Raw genomic sequence first — 16,449 nt, forward strand, 5'->3', positions numbered from 1 at the left:
TATGAGTATCTTTTTAAATGATGTTCGTAAACTACCACATAGGGCGCATAGCGGCATGATTTCTGCATTCTAGCGTTTTACTGTAATTAAATCATGCATTACTTTCACCACTTCCTAATTATTGGAACACTTGTTTATTAGTGCCATTCAATCATTGTATAAGTGATCTCTATAAGTGCCATTAGTTCTTTAGACCGATGGACTGTTGGTAAATATAATATATCACTAGGTTGTGTAACGCTGTACACGTACGTATTTTCCCGTAGGAATGCGAGGCTGATCGATTTTGACTCAGCTATGGTTATTTGTATGTCATTATGTATGAGGTACCATGCGAGACTACCCGTAAGTGCGTCTACCGTATTTCTTTTTACATAGACACACAAAACACAATAATGTTTCTTTTAGCAGGAACTCATTAAAAACTGACAATAATCTAAAAAAAATAATCGGCTTCTACGAACAAGCTTTCCCTAGATAAATGTTATAACTATTCCGGCACAGTTACCTTACTTATAAAGAATTCGTTTTAAATTTCAAAGAAAATGATCAGGAAAATGCATAATATTTCTTGCTCAGTATATCGATGTTTTGAACATCGATTTATCTAGCCCGGCTATGAGTAGCTATATTCGAGACAAAACCTTAAAAAAGGATAATGCTGAAAATAAATAGAAGTTAATAAATATGGCTTATGTAACGATACACAAACCATACTTAAATCTTTTTGTCAATGGTTATATTTTACGTCGGATCTGTCCTAATTGCCTGAAAATATCTCGGATTACTTTCAAACAATATTACAGTATTAAGTGTGAGCAAATCAAATACTAGAGAGAGAAAGCCATATGCTATAAATATGCATAGCTCAATGATTTCTCTGCGTGCACGCTAGGATGCGCGTGCGATTTTCTTCTACTTCTACACCACTGTATGGTCAACATACTTGCTTCTTATTAGTTTTATTTAATGCAATAATTTTGCTGGAAAAAGTAGAAGCTTAGCTAAGATTTATTAGGTATATTTTATCTCATTAATTTACGAGAATATGCAAAGCCTGTAAGTTGAGTTATCTGATCTATGAAAAGATATAGCAAAAGGTAAATGAGTAAGTTATTTCGAAAAGGGCCTAAGTCTTATGTTTTTCTATATCTTATTTGTCATTTTCGTTGTTGCACATTCAAATACGTTTCGTCTTAACAACTATGCAATAGGCAGACTATTAAAAACTGGCCAAACAAAACTAAACAAAAAATCTAATTCAATCATTGAAGCAGTTTCGTAAATTATCTTTAATTATTCTGTGAAAGTCTTGTTAGTTACAACAGAATTGCAAACCCATTTCTTAATTCAATAGAGCCTATAAAAGGAAATCTTAGTTTTTTACCGGAAGATTATTTATTTATAAGTTCCTATTATTTAGTTTGAAGCAATCGATTCTGTATTTGTCATAGAAGAGTTGTAATACTGTGTTGTGACCGTAAAATTGTAGTTAGGTTCGCAGTTGGGTGTGATTATGAAATGTAGGCCTAGTACAAAAGATGTTGCATACTTCTAAGTGTTTCTCTTTATTGCAAGGCCATCGGCAAACCCAAATGTGTTGCGTAAGTACCCATGAAGAATTAAGAGTATCTATAATGAGATCTTATGAACCATAGTTCCACCATTTTTTGAAGTCAAGTTTAAGTTTAAGAAATTATTTCACGGTGTTTTCATATACAAGAAAAATATCGGAGCGCCCTAAACAATGGTGAAACCACTCTTATTTCTTTGTTATTTAGGTATCATTTGTCTTTGAATCTTTGAGGGCAGTAGCCCTCTATGATTAGCATCAGCTCCAGTTAACCTATGGTTTTAAATCACACTATGTATCTCTTTGGTGTAAAAAAATATTAGATTGTTAATGACGATGTCCTAACATCAGAAGTGATTAGTTTCATTACAAGCGCCACTGCCACCTTTACTCACTCATTTTCATTATCTATTACAATATCTTCAATAACATTTATATTGAATTATGAATAATCTTTATAAATAAAACTATTGTCCATTTTATCATACACGATATCTCTATTAAGTAAATTGCTATAAAAGATTTATCATAATGATAGGTCATTTTAAATATAAAGTTTATCCCCACAATCTTTGAATCAAATGATAAGTTTAGCATTATGTAGGACATAGATAATCCAATTTAAGATAAAATATTACTTACTATTATTGTTCTCATTTAGGTACTTACATAATTTTATCATTTACTTTGTACTTCTATTAGTTACTTCAACAGTTTTATTTAAGTGCTGTTATTATTAGTTACTTAGTAGTTTAATTTAGTAGAGTTTTGTTCTGTTTACTTTCTGCTTTTTTTTAAAAGTCATAATTTAGATTGTATATCTTTTCTCCTGAAGGTATTGACTAGATATATCCTATCAGAACATACACAGATATATGGTTATAACGGTTAATAATGGTTCATCAGTATTGTCAACCTCCATACTGTGTCACCTTCGGACATATACTTTACACCGTAGTAAAATAAGGATGCCCGAAGGACTGGTGGAATTATGTTATTCCACCACTTTACTGATTTCTATTTTCTCAAACCCGTGATAGAATTCTACCAAATTCTCTTCAAACTTGAACCATTTTAACGTACAACAAAGACAGACATCCACAGTTTATAAGATTAAATAGTAACACGTCGTGGCTGACCAGTTTGTGCCCGATTCCATTGATCTTTGATAGCAGGCACACAGGAAATAATTGCCGCTGCGCTGTTGAGCGCTGAGTCAAAGTTCCTTCGTGTTACCAGGAAACGTTCCCTGTGTATACCGTCATTCTTAAGTTATTTAAAGGCGCTGATTTTATTTTAAATGTTTTATAATAATTTAATTTTCTGCAACTCGGTACAGGCCTGCGTTGTGGACTTGAAGCCAAACTTCCCTTATTCCTCACTTATGTCGAGAGGAAACCCTAGACCAGCTGTAAGACAGTCGTGGTTAATAATATAATTATAATAAATGTTATACATACATAGGTATAGTGTGGTGTGAATTTTTATATGATTTCCGGTGTAATGGGCATTTGGGAATCGTGTATGTCAATGAGGTATTCACATACATTCAATAACATGAAAAGTGTTATAAATTAAGTTGGAAAAAAATCTGGTACAAAAATATCTAGCCCATTTAAAATAGAAGACATGCAACTTAACTTGTACGACCAAAAATAATTTAAGACAGGCTAAATTACAGTTAACATAAATTGTAGACGCCATTACAAAATATTGGCAAATACCCTATTATGTCGTTGAGTGGTAAACGACGGTAGCCTTGAGTACGCAGATCATCCAATCACTTCCCTCGTCCACTCAAGGCGACTCCAACTTCCAAGTTTATAGAGATTAATGACTAAATAGAAACAACACATAGATTTATACACAAAATGTGGTTGTTGAAACAGCTTGCTATGATTAAGAATAGGGACGGAATCAAGAATATGAAATGAAACGTTAATTTTCTAGTTTTAGGGACTTTAGCTTATTTTGTTATGCCGATTACCTTTGATAGGTCAATGTGCCCTAATTGTCTATGTACTTTAATAAAGATTGATACAGAAGGGACCGCGTTTTATTTTTTACGATATATCCACAGGTACTATATTTCAGACTGCAAAAGTATTAAATACAACTATTTCCAAGAGAAACTATGAACCACGATTAGCCCTTTCAATGGAGATATTCCATTGGATATTCCATTTTTTTCTAAGATTTATTAAGTTGTTACAATACATTGTTTGCATACAATTGCAAATATTAAGTGAAGGCCGATCAAAGTTTTGGAGTTGTAAATTGTATTAGTAACTGAAATATCACAGTGTTTCATAAATAAGAGGATGGTAGAGCGATCTTTATAAGTTTGGCATTTAGGCAATATCTCATTTTGTGGTTGCTGCAAGGTAAAATGTCAGATATTGGGTATTCGAGACTCGTCTTTGTGTAAGATTCGATGAAGGAACTTCATTATGTTAAGTATAAACAACCTTGTATTAATAGATCGTTTGAAGAAGAAACGTGTTAGGATATATTTTAAATACCCAAATCCTGTACTCTGACGTAAACAAACTCATATTCCATCACGTAAAGTGACATCCGCACAAACAAATTCCATACAAAAATCTACCTACTAATCTAATCTACCATGCCTTTGATTTGAATATTTCTTATGGTCTCCTAAGACATAAGATTTATTCCTAGTACTTTTGTCTTTACATTTCAAAGGACCGATGTCGTCAGTCAATTGTGAATCACTTCAATCTATAATAACTTTCACTTCCATATTTTTGTTTAGACGTGTTGTGTCACCTACGCAGTACCTGTCGTTATATTGCTTAACCGTGGTAATCAATAAAACTAAATTAGTTCCGTGTCACAATAACCTTCCCAGCCCTTCAAGTTATTGCATTTCGTTCCTTTCGACAATTTGAGAAATCGTAAACTGTTGCAGGTGTAGACAGCGGAAGTAGGACTTGAAATATGGTTTAATTTATGTGTATAATGTATTGTCGTACAATTATATTATCATTATTTTGATTTTATTAAAAAAAAATAATGTTAACAAATCAACAACAAATAAACTGAGCTCCTATAGCTCAGTTATCACGCAGTCTGACTGTCAATCGTCGTTTGTACTCATTTTCTTTCAATTAATAGAAATCAATGAGCGTTTAGTTTTCAAACCATGAAATATTATCACTGTCCGTACTCTGCTTGTTCGTATACGTGATGTTGCAACTGTTGCAAGTTTACACTCGGAGGAAATGATATAGAGTCCCAGCAAAAATACCAAAAGAGAAACAATACAAATGATCTATATAATCCTTCCCTTGCAGACTCTTTCTCATTTCTTATGCTTCCCATATACTTTACACTGAAATACGCGGCATAAAGCGTAGCCTTGCGTTGTTTTAATGATTCATATACACAAAGTTTAGGACACCTCCACAAACCCAAATTCTTAGTCTATTGACCCACATCTGTTCTTTGACCAAAACATTCATATCTATTAAGTCTGCGGTCTGCCTCGGGCAGTCTGATCATAAATTTCAAAGCAAACTGTCTCATATAAAAAATTCAAGGTGATTATTGTATAATGCGTAATGTTTTGACGTATGTGGAGTGCTAAACAAAAGCTGTTTAGTAAATATGGTTATGTAACAATTCTATTATGTGAGCTAGTGTTTTATTATTTCTTTTGACACACATATATGATAATGAAGCTCTTTTTTGTACGTTGAACTTTGGAGAATTATGTAGATTTTTTGTTGTTGTTGCTTTTGAAGTCAGTTTTGGCCCAAGGCCTAACCTCTTCCCCGTTTGGAAGGAGTCTCTTGCCCAGCGGTGGGACAGTTATGAGTTGAAAAATAAGTTTTGACTATATCATACTTTATATGTAAATTTCTGCAGGGATGTATTTATTTCTCATAATTTTACCTTCTACGTCAAGTATTGATTTAGTTTTTAAGTTGGGATCTTTTTATTTATGTTGAAATCTTTATGCTAGTGTGCTCGGATCTATGAATGGTTCTTTTGAGTATGATTTTGAGTATGTTATTTGTAAAATTGCTTGTGTTGGAAGATTAATTTGAGTGTGGTATTATGTAAACGTTTGATATAAAATTGCGTTTATAAACTTGCCGATACTGTTCGTATAAATACTTATTACTTAAGGCTAGTTATCTAAAAGGTCTATAAGTGATTTAAATGGTATTCTAAATACCGATCTATGTACTGAGTTGTCTTATTGTCAATCTTGACCTACTGACATTATAATACTAGTTTCAAGTAATTCACTGCTATTGTTTTGATCATTTTATCTTGGGAGTAATATAACTATTGTTCTTTGATAGTAGTATTTTTATTTAAGTTTAATATTAAAACTAAAACACAGGAACAATAAAAGTGATAATGTTTTTTTTCTTTAAAGTACACGCAGACCATAAAGACATACAGACCAACTTTTAGTGTATTTACATAGATGTAGTTGTAGAGTACATAAAAGTTGGGAATCAAACTCCAACTCCTACGGTTTAAGCAATTGAAACTACGTTAAAGTGTCTGACTTTGAACCTCAATTAAATTAAACTTAGTAGCTTAACAAAACCTAATCTATTACCGCGATAGCATAAACCTTTCCTCACTTTAAACTTGTAGAAAAACCCTCTCAAACATTGCAAATCGATGATTCAAAAACCTGATTATTTCTTGCATTCGCAATCCAAACATTACTTAACAAACATGTTCACAAATAAAACCAAACAGTTCTTTGAAAAGCCAAGTTAAACCCTGGAAAACCCAGGAGCATACTGTTTGCAAACATATATATTACGAGTATTGCCTTCATTCGGTATTCATGTAGGTACCGTGTGTCATATTTGAATTCAAATAGTTGTCTGCATTGTACATGATATTATCGACTATGGCCTTTGTTAACTTTTGAAAGCATTTTCCTTAATAATGTTTTACTTACCTTATTTCTGTCGCCAGTTCTTTTCCTTGTATAGGTAATATTTAATTTAGGGGTTGAGATTGAAAAAATTGTAACGTATAGAAAAGCAAAAATCGAAGTTAAAATATTTAGTACACATTATAAAATAAATGTTGCATTATTTATAAAATAGATAAACAATGATTTAAGAAGTAATCAACGAAATCTAAGCATGATTGAATCGATTTAAAAAAGTATCTAAGATGCCAAAAATATATGTTATTCTTTAGATATCTGCATGTACGTTGTCAGTAACTAAGTACAGTAGGCAGGTGATTACTTCCCAGTTTGCAAAACACTCATTAAGTTCTAATACAAGCTATAAGTAATATTCATCTGTTGAACAATGGCTGTCAAAGTTGCAAGTAACGCACGAAGCCGACGACCTTCGTGTTATTCCGGCATCACTACCAGTTTCCGTTCTCTGCACGCGTACTTATTTTTGACAATATCTTTGCACCTTGAGATCTACATAATGTTTGCAAGTAACAGATGGAGAGATAAATTATATTTAGAAGAGACTTTTCGACAATTGATCCAGTTTTTTAATAATATTACTGACCCACACTTTGCCAGCGTGGTGGAATCAAAACCTAATCGGTCTATGAATTTAGGAGAAAACCCTTCCCAGCAGTGTGACAGGTAATGGTTAAAAAATAGCTAATAAGTTAATGAACCTGCAAGGTAAAAGGTGATAACGCATATTTGAAGTATTTTACCGTGCAAATGAAAAACCTACTGCTATTAAAACATTTGTGGAGAAAAATGTCTTTGAGGATTCTTTGATGAAAAAGCAATTGACCGGATTAGAGCAACTAATAAAAATGCACTATTTACGCCATAAAATCTTTTCAAGAGAAGAATTTACCGACAGCATTTAGTTATATACTTATATAATCTCCTGTATGTGTTACCAACAACATTCCTAATAAGCTCTACTCTCTTCACATTACACCAACAAAAAAGTGTTACAGTAGCAAAAACTAATAATTACAAGTGAAAACAAAATTACACATATCGGTTTCCCTTCAAACTAATGTAACTATAATATGTGTTACATAAGACACATTTTATAGTAAAGACAAAGGCCTGAGAAACGCCAATGGTAAACGATGATCATAATTATTGGTATGGTGTTAGGCAAGTAGTGAACGTTTGAGAATGTTGCTCTTGCGCACGGTGTTTCGTAAGGAAACGAGGATGAACTGGCTTAATGGCGGGTATGTAATGAACTGGAGAACTTTGAATGAACTTTAGACACTACAGATAGAAAATGTAGTTGTAGTTCGCACCCAAAGAAATACATTTGTTAAAGAAAAAAAGAAAGAAAAATAAGAAAAAAGAATACAAAGAAGAATATTTGTTTCTAAAAGAAACGAAAACGTCTGCTTTTTACACTTTTCTGTTCCTTTAGAACGGAATTTAGAATTGGCGCTTTGCTAATTATAGTCTAAAAATGGCGAGAGACTATCTAGACTATCTATTATACAAAATTTAAGATTTTGAACCTCAGAGACCAACAACGCCTGTGTGATACATAATTTTATTTTAGAAATTCAGCTGTATTTATAACAATCAAGGTAAATCATGCATGCCCAGGCTCTTTACTAAGTTGTGAGGCCGTAATGTATGCTAAGATTATATCATAATTAGTATAGGTATGTGTTATGTATAGGGAATGCAATCCCGACTCGAGATCCCTCGCGATCAGAAATATCAATCCCGCGGGATCCCGAGATTTTCGGGATCCCGTCTAGTTAGTAAAAATAATACAATTCGAACGGCTTGTTTAATGTAATATGTGTGTGATAGTGTGGTGAATGCAATAAATTATTATTTGAAAGAAAATAAAAGCCTTTATTTTTCAATATTACTAACAACGTAACATAATTAACAGGTGTAATAAAATGAACATAATCAAAAAAGTAGGTTAGGCTCCAGGAGATCAAAATAAAAAGTAATCACATGGCATTTTGAAAGTAGCCTCTTAAAATACAAAGTGTATCAATAGTACGAGCTTCTAATCGGCATCTTAAGTCTATTGCAATGTAGCCAGCTGCTGAAAATGCCCTCTCCGACAATCCCGAACGGGATCTCGTCATATTATGCTTCGGGATTGATCCCGAAAAAATACACGGGATCTCGCGAGATCGGGATCCCGCGAGATCGGGATTGCATTCACTAGTTATGTAAGGGGTTTGAAAAACTGAATGTTTACCTTCTCGATGTTAACCGTACCTAGTAATAGGATACAGCGGTACCATGATCATAGGTTTTATTGAATTATTGATTGATGTGCCTTATATCTACTTAATGATACGTTAGGTAACATCAGCTAGATACTACCCATAATAGCTATTAGTTGTAGAACCTTTAAAGGCTGGGATTTATTATTTTAAGGGTGATTTTTTTCTTGTATTTTTTAGTTTTCCGTATCCAATTAGTAGAAACGAAAACCTATTGCTAAGCCTCCGGTGTCTGTCCGTCTGTCCTAGGCTTGTATGTCATAAATCGTAATAGCTCGGAAGCTGAAATTTTCACAAATTACGTATTTCCTGTTAGCAAATAAAGAAAAATAAAAGATTAACCATATTCGTATTTATTTGGTACAAAACTCTTCGTGCGCCAGTCCGACTCGCACTTGGCCGTTTTTTTACATGGGCAAGATTTTGATTGTCGTCGTCCTGAGTAACAAAACAAGTACCTATAGTTTAATAACTCAGTAAAGTAAAAAGCTTTATGTACTGAGTTCTTCTATTAGAATTTCAAAATTTAAAACATAAGTGACCTGCAGGCACCGTTACTTTATTTTGGAAAAAACACGGAAATATTAATTATAATTTGGATAAATCATGTATGTTCAAGCTGTTTACTTATACGCCAGGCCAAAGCAGGTATGGATAGAAAAACTGTAAATAAACTCACTCATTATTAATTTCTAATGATAATCTTAGCAATTACGATACGTGGTAGTAATTAGTTACAAACACACGATGTCATTACACAGGTTATTGAGCTCGGTAAACATCGGTAGTGAGTGTTTAGCCGGCTCCTAATAACAGCCGGGGTTGGCTAACACTCGAGTCTTGCGCAAACGCCTTGCAGTTCATGCTAGCCTGGTACCTCGGTATAGCTTTTTCAAGAAACTTAGTTTAAGTTGATAGATATTTATGATATTTATTTACTATTTATTTCTCAATGAATTTTGAAAAGATTTAGAATGATACTTTCAATATTTATTGTTTTGGATCTATTCAATTTTGTTGTCTTGACTCATCTTTTTTTTTGTCTTATGTATCTTTTTGCCCTATGTAAACAAATAAATTATGTACTTACAACATTTTTGACACATCCATATTTTATAAAGATTACCATTTTTTAGATTTAACTAAGAAGCGACTTATAAAAAGTGTCACGATATCCAATAAACTAAGAAGTTTTTGCAAACATTAACAACGTTCAAATGTAAACAAAATAAAGTTGTATCTAGTCGTGACTAACATTGAATGAATTGTAAAAAACAGTATCACCGATATCTAAAAAGGTTTATGTCCATATCCGTATGAAATCAGCACATAAATATGTGACTTAATTGACTATAATTTAATGCCGTTGACCACTGATCGTGTAAAAATAGGTCGATCACCTTTGCTGTCCACCCCGTGTCTGTCAAAGCCTTAAATTATTTCATACTAATATACACCTTAAATTACAGGTCGTAGCGCTTAAAATCCCATTAAAGGTGTTGTGACAGGTGTCTATTATAACATGAGCTATGGTTACAAGTTGTTATAAAGGCGGGGAGGGTCAACATTGCCTGGTTGATCATAGGGTACGTGTCCCGATTGTTGACTTCTGTTTCAATACACGCGATCAGCGAATAAGGTACATTGTAATTGATGTATTTACGCGTATGAAATATTTGTTTGACATTTTTTTTGTGGTAACTATGTGAAATTAGGAAAACCATGCGATTATCTAATGTTTTTTTTTTCTTTTGTTTCAGGATGCGATTAGCGGAGTAGATTGGAACAAAGGTGACTATTCAAAACATACTTCATAAATTTATTTACGAGTAGCTTAGAAAAATGGTACAGCCTCTGCAAGGAGCATTTTTTAAATTGCAGTGTCATAGAATTAACTAAAAGCTCCCAGACTTTAGTTTTATAAGCGATCGAAAAACTACTATCTGACTCTGTCAAAGTTAGCTACACAAATAAATATTTACTTTGTGTGGGAATCGAACTCACAATACCAGATGCATATTACATTGTGTCGTGGCCAGCTTAAAAGTAGCTATTAGGCCTGCAATCTACGTTGTTTACAGTTTCAATATGTCAATCTGATTGACAAGATAAGTGCTTAATTTCATGAGGAATTTTAACGTTGCTAGTTTGTTTTAAACCCCCGTTAAGATATAATAATATAGATAGATGTTTAGACATATAAGTTTATATTTTGATTTATCGGATCGTAGAATTAAACCAAGATAAATGTATTAAGATTTTCTTCAGTTATTTCACTGAAGTTTTCCTTTATGGTACTTATAACTTCTTCAGGTTGTTTCAGTTCAGCTAATACTAAGTATAAGAAAAACGACGGGGAACATTTACATTTACTTAAAATATCGCTGTTTCTATGCTTTATAACAAAACACGGACAATAAATTAAAACGAACTTCTGATTTGGGAGAATTAAATAGAAACAAGCAGACTAAAGTTTAACTTTTTTCTAGGCAAGCAAAGGTTAATTATCCTTTGAAAATATGTGCATTATGATCCCCAAAGCAACAATGTGTAACAGTAAACACGTTAGGTGCAGCACATGTCGTGACGCCGCGGAATGGTCTGCTCTGGAGAAAGCGTAAAGACTCGCTGGACCGAAACTCACGCTCTGAGCATCACGCGCCAGGGTTGCCTACTGTATACTACTCAGACTTTCCACTTACAAATGTAAAAATTGGATTCTGCGACGAATTGGTCTATAGAGCAATCGCTTAGGGCATCACGTCTAGGAGGGCACCACTAACAATTCAAACAAAATTTAATGCTAGCACATCTAAAATAAGTCTGATAATTTTTTTCATGTAAATTTTAAGAGATCAGGTTGTCTAAATCCGGCACTGCATGAATATTCATTAGTAGGTTGTGAGTTTAATAAAGTAGCCGTGATCCAGCAATAGGGCGCCACTCAGTAGAATAAAATGAATCTGCAACTTCTTTACGGAGAAGCGACTTTGTTCTATTGGCTATCTCAGGAAGTAACCTGAATACTTTATTTTTCTTTATTGTATCAATCGATATTGTTAATCACTGATTGGTCGAGAATAAATCCCGATTACATTATATAAGTCTCCGATTCATCATCATCAATTTAATGAAAACCGGTTCATCAATTTAGCCACAAAAGTTTTTAGGCAGCCAGACGAGCGTTATTTCTTGTGGAACTACCGTGTACTGAATTAATTAAATCTCTTTAATTTCCTGTAAATTATTGATTACAGTTGCGTGTTCGTGGGTTGTGTTTATATAAGTGTCAATTTAGATACCTAGTGAACAAAAGCGGTTTGATGCAAATCATTATGTTCCTTCTTTTTAGGGCGGGAAAATCTCTTCGGAGATTCCGATTTTCTTAGGGAAGATAATAAAATGTCGGGCTGTGAAGTGTGTTCAGTAAAAAACCGCCCTGGTAGTTGACAATACGCTTAAGCTTATGGCTTTAAGCCCTGAGACCAACCTTAAGTCATAAAACCTAGAAAAGATTTTGCCGTGCACAATGGATCTAAATTAAGTTGTAGTTCTGGGTATTTCCAAAATGAAGTAGCTGGATTAAACAGGCCACCGTCAGCTGCACAAGTCTGTGGGTCACTGAAGATCTAAATCCTGAATGTTGTATTGTACTTTAGTTCAATACACGTATCAATTAAGTCCTACAAGCGCTTGAAAAAAACTATGCAAATAATGTTAGACCAGTCATTTTTTTTTTGACTACATAACAGTTTCAAACACTTTCCAGAACAGTACGAGTGACAAACAGCTGATATTGTGTGATGCTGAGATAATACAATGTCAGATGAAATTACTATGATTATAAGTGATCACCGGATGTTGTAGTGTCATCGCGTACTCATTATAATACTAAATAATGTTATATGAAACAGGGCTGTTTTACCGTTTACATTTAGATTACAATTTACACAAAAGTATATAAAAAAATGCTTTCCAATAATCAAGGCACAACCCCTCCATTATTATGGGAGGAAACCATATTACTAAACTGCTAAACGGATCTTAAATGCGATGACAGGATATATCTTATCTGTTACCCGATTCTTCGGCAGACTTACACCAGCCTTGTCGCGGGCTGATTCTTCAGCAAAGGCTTAAGATCAAGAAATTGATGATTTATAGTTTACGAAGTCGGGTCGACTATAAAATAGGACATTGCATCTATTTCAATTATTTTTACTCCAATGATATAAAATATTATATGTTGGGTCTATCCCACTAGTCCCGTTGAGTTGTCCCGTGGCGTTACAACTGGCACTATTTTGTCCCAGTTGTCCCGTGGCGTTACAACTGGCACTATTTTGTCCCAGTTGTCCCGTAGCGGCACAACTGGCACTATTTTGTCCCAGTTGTCCCGTGGCGGGACAAGTGACACTGTTTTGGTGCCAGTTGTCCCGTTACAGAAAAATCATGGGACTAGTTGTTTAGCTCTATTTAAACAAAATAAAATTAATTTATTTTGTGTACTAAAAACACAAACATATTTTCCATGATGGTCAGCCCTAATTCCTGAACATTCGTGAGTGACAGTTATTAGTCCCGTGTTTTCCCAATGACTCCCGGTGCATGTGCACCGCGATAGATAGTTAATGTTATTGACACACGCTGGCGTGATCTACTGTCGTTCCATCGATTGCAGTTCCATGCATTTCAATTATGCTATGTTTTGATGTTCACTTCTTGTATGTTAAATTGCAGACTATTTGGGTGTTTGCAACTTTGTTCACACTACTTACTATGTAATACACATTTTCATGAACTTTCAATTGATGAGAATATTTTATTCTGGGATTCGTTGTTATAGCGGTAACGGTAGCAGTCTTACTATCACAGTTAGTGAGATACAGCCTGGAGGCAGAGAAACGGAAATTTGTAAAGATCGTACCAAGTAACGTTCTTTGGTCTCTGTTCTGTGTGGTTGTTTACGCCCATGGGAACGAGGTGTGATTTCATGTATGTATGAACGTCACAAAGCTTTTCGTTCAGTTTGTCGTCTAACTTTACGACAGACGCTGGTTTTTTCACCAAACCTTTGCTAATGTTTACAATTTTGCCACCCTTTCACAGTTCGTGATATTCTCTGTGTCTCTAGCTAAAGAATGACATTTCGCATAATATGCTCGGACGTAGACTAAAAAGACTTGATTGTATTTTGTGTATTTTTCGACAATAGTAACGTAGTGTTGATTGTGTTTCAACCGTTTGTCATTGTTAACAGTCACCGTTGTATAAATTGGTGTTGGTGTGAATTCGTATTTTATTGTGTACTTAACTTACTTTTAGTGCAAAGACCTGAAATTATGCTCGATTATGTTATTGTTATCTTTCGCTTCCAAAATCGGAACTTAAATGTAAATTGTTGAAAAATACATATATTAATTTCCATATGAAATGAATTTGGATGAAAAATATATTGGGATAAATTTTACAAAATTATTTATTGTACCACATGAAAGGTCATTAGTTTACAATATTTATGTTAATAAATAATTTTAAAAATAATTTTACAATAAATAGTGCACGCGTAAGCTTCATCTTTATCGAAAAGCTACTGTTGTATTAAGTTTTTAGTCAACTAAGGTAACAGACGTTATTTCTGCCTACATATTTATTATGTGTTTATAGCAGGTAACATTAACCCGTACCTGTGGGTGGGACAGACCGGTAACTAACACATACACAAGTGAAATGACTGATAGCTTTACCTGAACCATTATTTATAATTGACAGCCTGAAACAAGTCACACGTTCATGGGGAAGGTTTTTCTGTTCGTTTTAACTTCGAATAGTCGATATTAGGTCTAAGGGATACATGTGTAAACTGGTACAGTTTTTAAAAAGTTTCGCTTTTTTTCGTTAATTTGGTCTTTCTTGGGTGAATACGATTGTAGTGTTAAATTTTGTTTAACAAAAATAAAAACCGACTTCAAACAAAAAATACTCCAAAACGAACTAAAAAGTCAAAAATAATATTATCTGTAACTACATTATATAATGCTGTTACAAATATTGTTATTCCTGGAGTTGGTGTCAAAAAACAAAAAAAAACAGTCGAATTGAGAACCTCCTCCTTTTTTGAAGTCGGTTAAAAAGAGTCCAGAATCATAATATGATCTCGTAATATATAGTAAAATATGTCAGGTATTTGATGAATGAATATTGCAATCACATTTGCGATAAAACAGCACAAGTAAGTCTCGCAAATGTGATTAATTTTCAGTGCGTTAGTTGTCTTACAAAAACAAAACAAAATAAAAAGTGTGAAGACGTGTGTTGAAGAAGTTTCAAGTGTTTATCACATTCAATAGATTTGTACAAAAACTATTGTGGTTCGTTCTTGTTTGACGAGCCATATAAGTAGTAGGCAGTTTCTTCATAAAAATGTCTTAACATAAATTATTTAAGTTTTCCAGTCATTACCTTGTCTTAGGAAAGCGGTATTTGTGTTCTTTGTCATCTCCCATGTACAGTTACGAGCAAAAATATGTACACAAACTAAGATTTTCAAATCGACTTCTGAATTTGAAAACGTCAGTATACTTTTACCGTATTAACAGTGAAAATCTGGCTGTAAAATAGTAAAATTAACAAAAATTACGCAGTCTTTGTTTGAGTCTCCGGCGTCAGTGATGACATGACGTGTCAATTGTCATCATCTATTACAGATGATGTTGATCATTGGCCTGTATACATCTATTGCAGATGATTAAGGTGTCGTCAGGTAAAATTAATGCACTGTCGTAGTTCCGGACATTTTCACACATAAAAGTCAGCAACAAAATGCTTACTTGTGTACGTATTTTTGCTCGTTACTGTACTCGTATAATGTTTTGTTTAGTAATCCACTATTATGCATACAACTTACGTTGATGTAGTTACGACATTTTGATATTAGACTAGTCTTAAATGCTGTCAGATATGATCTTTGTTTATTTTGGCTTGCAACAGTTTATATAATATGTATTTAAATGCAATTATGTGCAACAGTTACTATTTAGTTTAGTAATACAATGTTGTAAATCGTTTTCGAAATAGTTTTTGTTTTTTTCTTATTGTTTAAGTCCGGCTTGAGACGTTTGGTTGCGACAGTAATTGATATTTGTAATTAAATGTGATTGGCAGAGTCCTAAAAGTAGCTAATTTATCCAAGCAATAGGTTATCTTTAAGCCAAAAGGTCAAGATTTTTACGTGTCTTTCGGAACACAAAAATGCTCTGATTTTTCAGCAATCATCCATATAAGAGGCAAATGTTGCATGGGTTAGTAAATAAAATAATTATTTTATAATGGTTGCTTTATTCAGATCTACTCATCCAGAATCTAAATCCATGCATTGTCACGAATAAATATCTGTTTAACTTTTGATTTGCTATACCTACATAATAGTAATTTATAATCATAAAATTCCCATCAATAAATACGAGATAAGATCTGCGCATGTAACATAAAAACCGACTTCTTAGAACATTCTACCTTTAATATTATAATGCAACGGGTCTTATACGCGATTGAAAATTTAAAGGTTTGGATACCTTATTTGCTGCCCGACGTTTCGATCGCATTACAACGACCGTGGTCACGAGCTGACTCTATAATATGATATAATATTATGTGTA

At 33.5% G+C, this 16,449-nt stretch overlaps 1 protein-coding gene across 1 annotated transcript in view; it reads left to right on the top strand.

The window, feature by feature from the left end:
• The window catches only part of LOC142979011 (uncharacterized), a 75,315-nt gene that overhangs the window by 25,224 nt on the left and 33,642 nt on the right, over positions 1–16,449 (top strand). The window contains exon 2 of the mRNA XM_076123739.1: positions 10,552–10,582. The gene's annotated coding sequence lies outside the window, so the exon portion shown is untranslated. The remainder of the gene's footprint in view (positions 1–10,551; positions 10,583–16,449) is intronic.

This window comes from Anticarsia gemmatalis, chromosome 15 (assembly GCF_050436995.1).
Source record: "Anticarsia gemmatalis isolate Benzon Research Colony breed Stoneville strain chromosome 15, ilAntGemm2 primary, whole genome shotgun sequence".
Lineage (NCBI taxonomy): Eukaryota > Metazoa > Arthropoda > Insecta > Lepidoptera > Erebidae > Anticarsia > Anticarsia gemmatalis.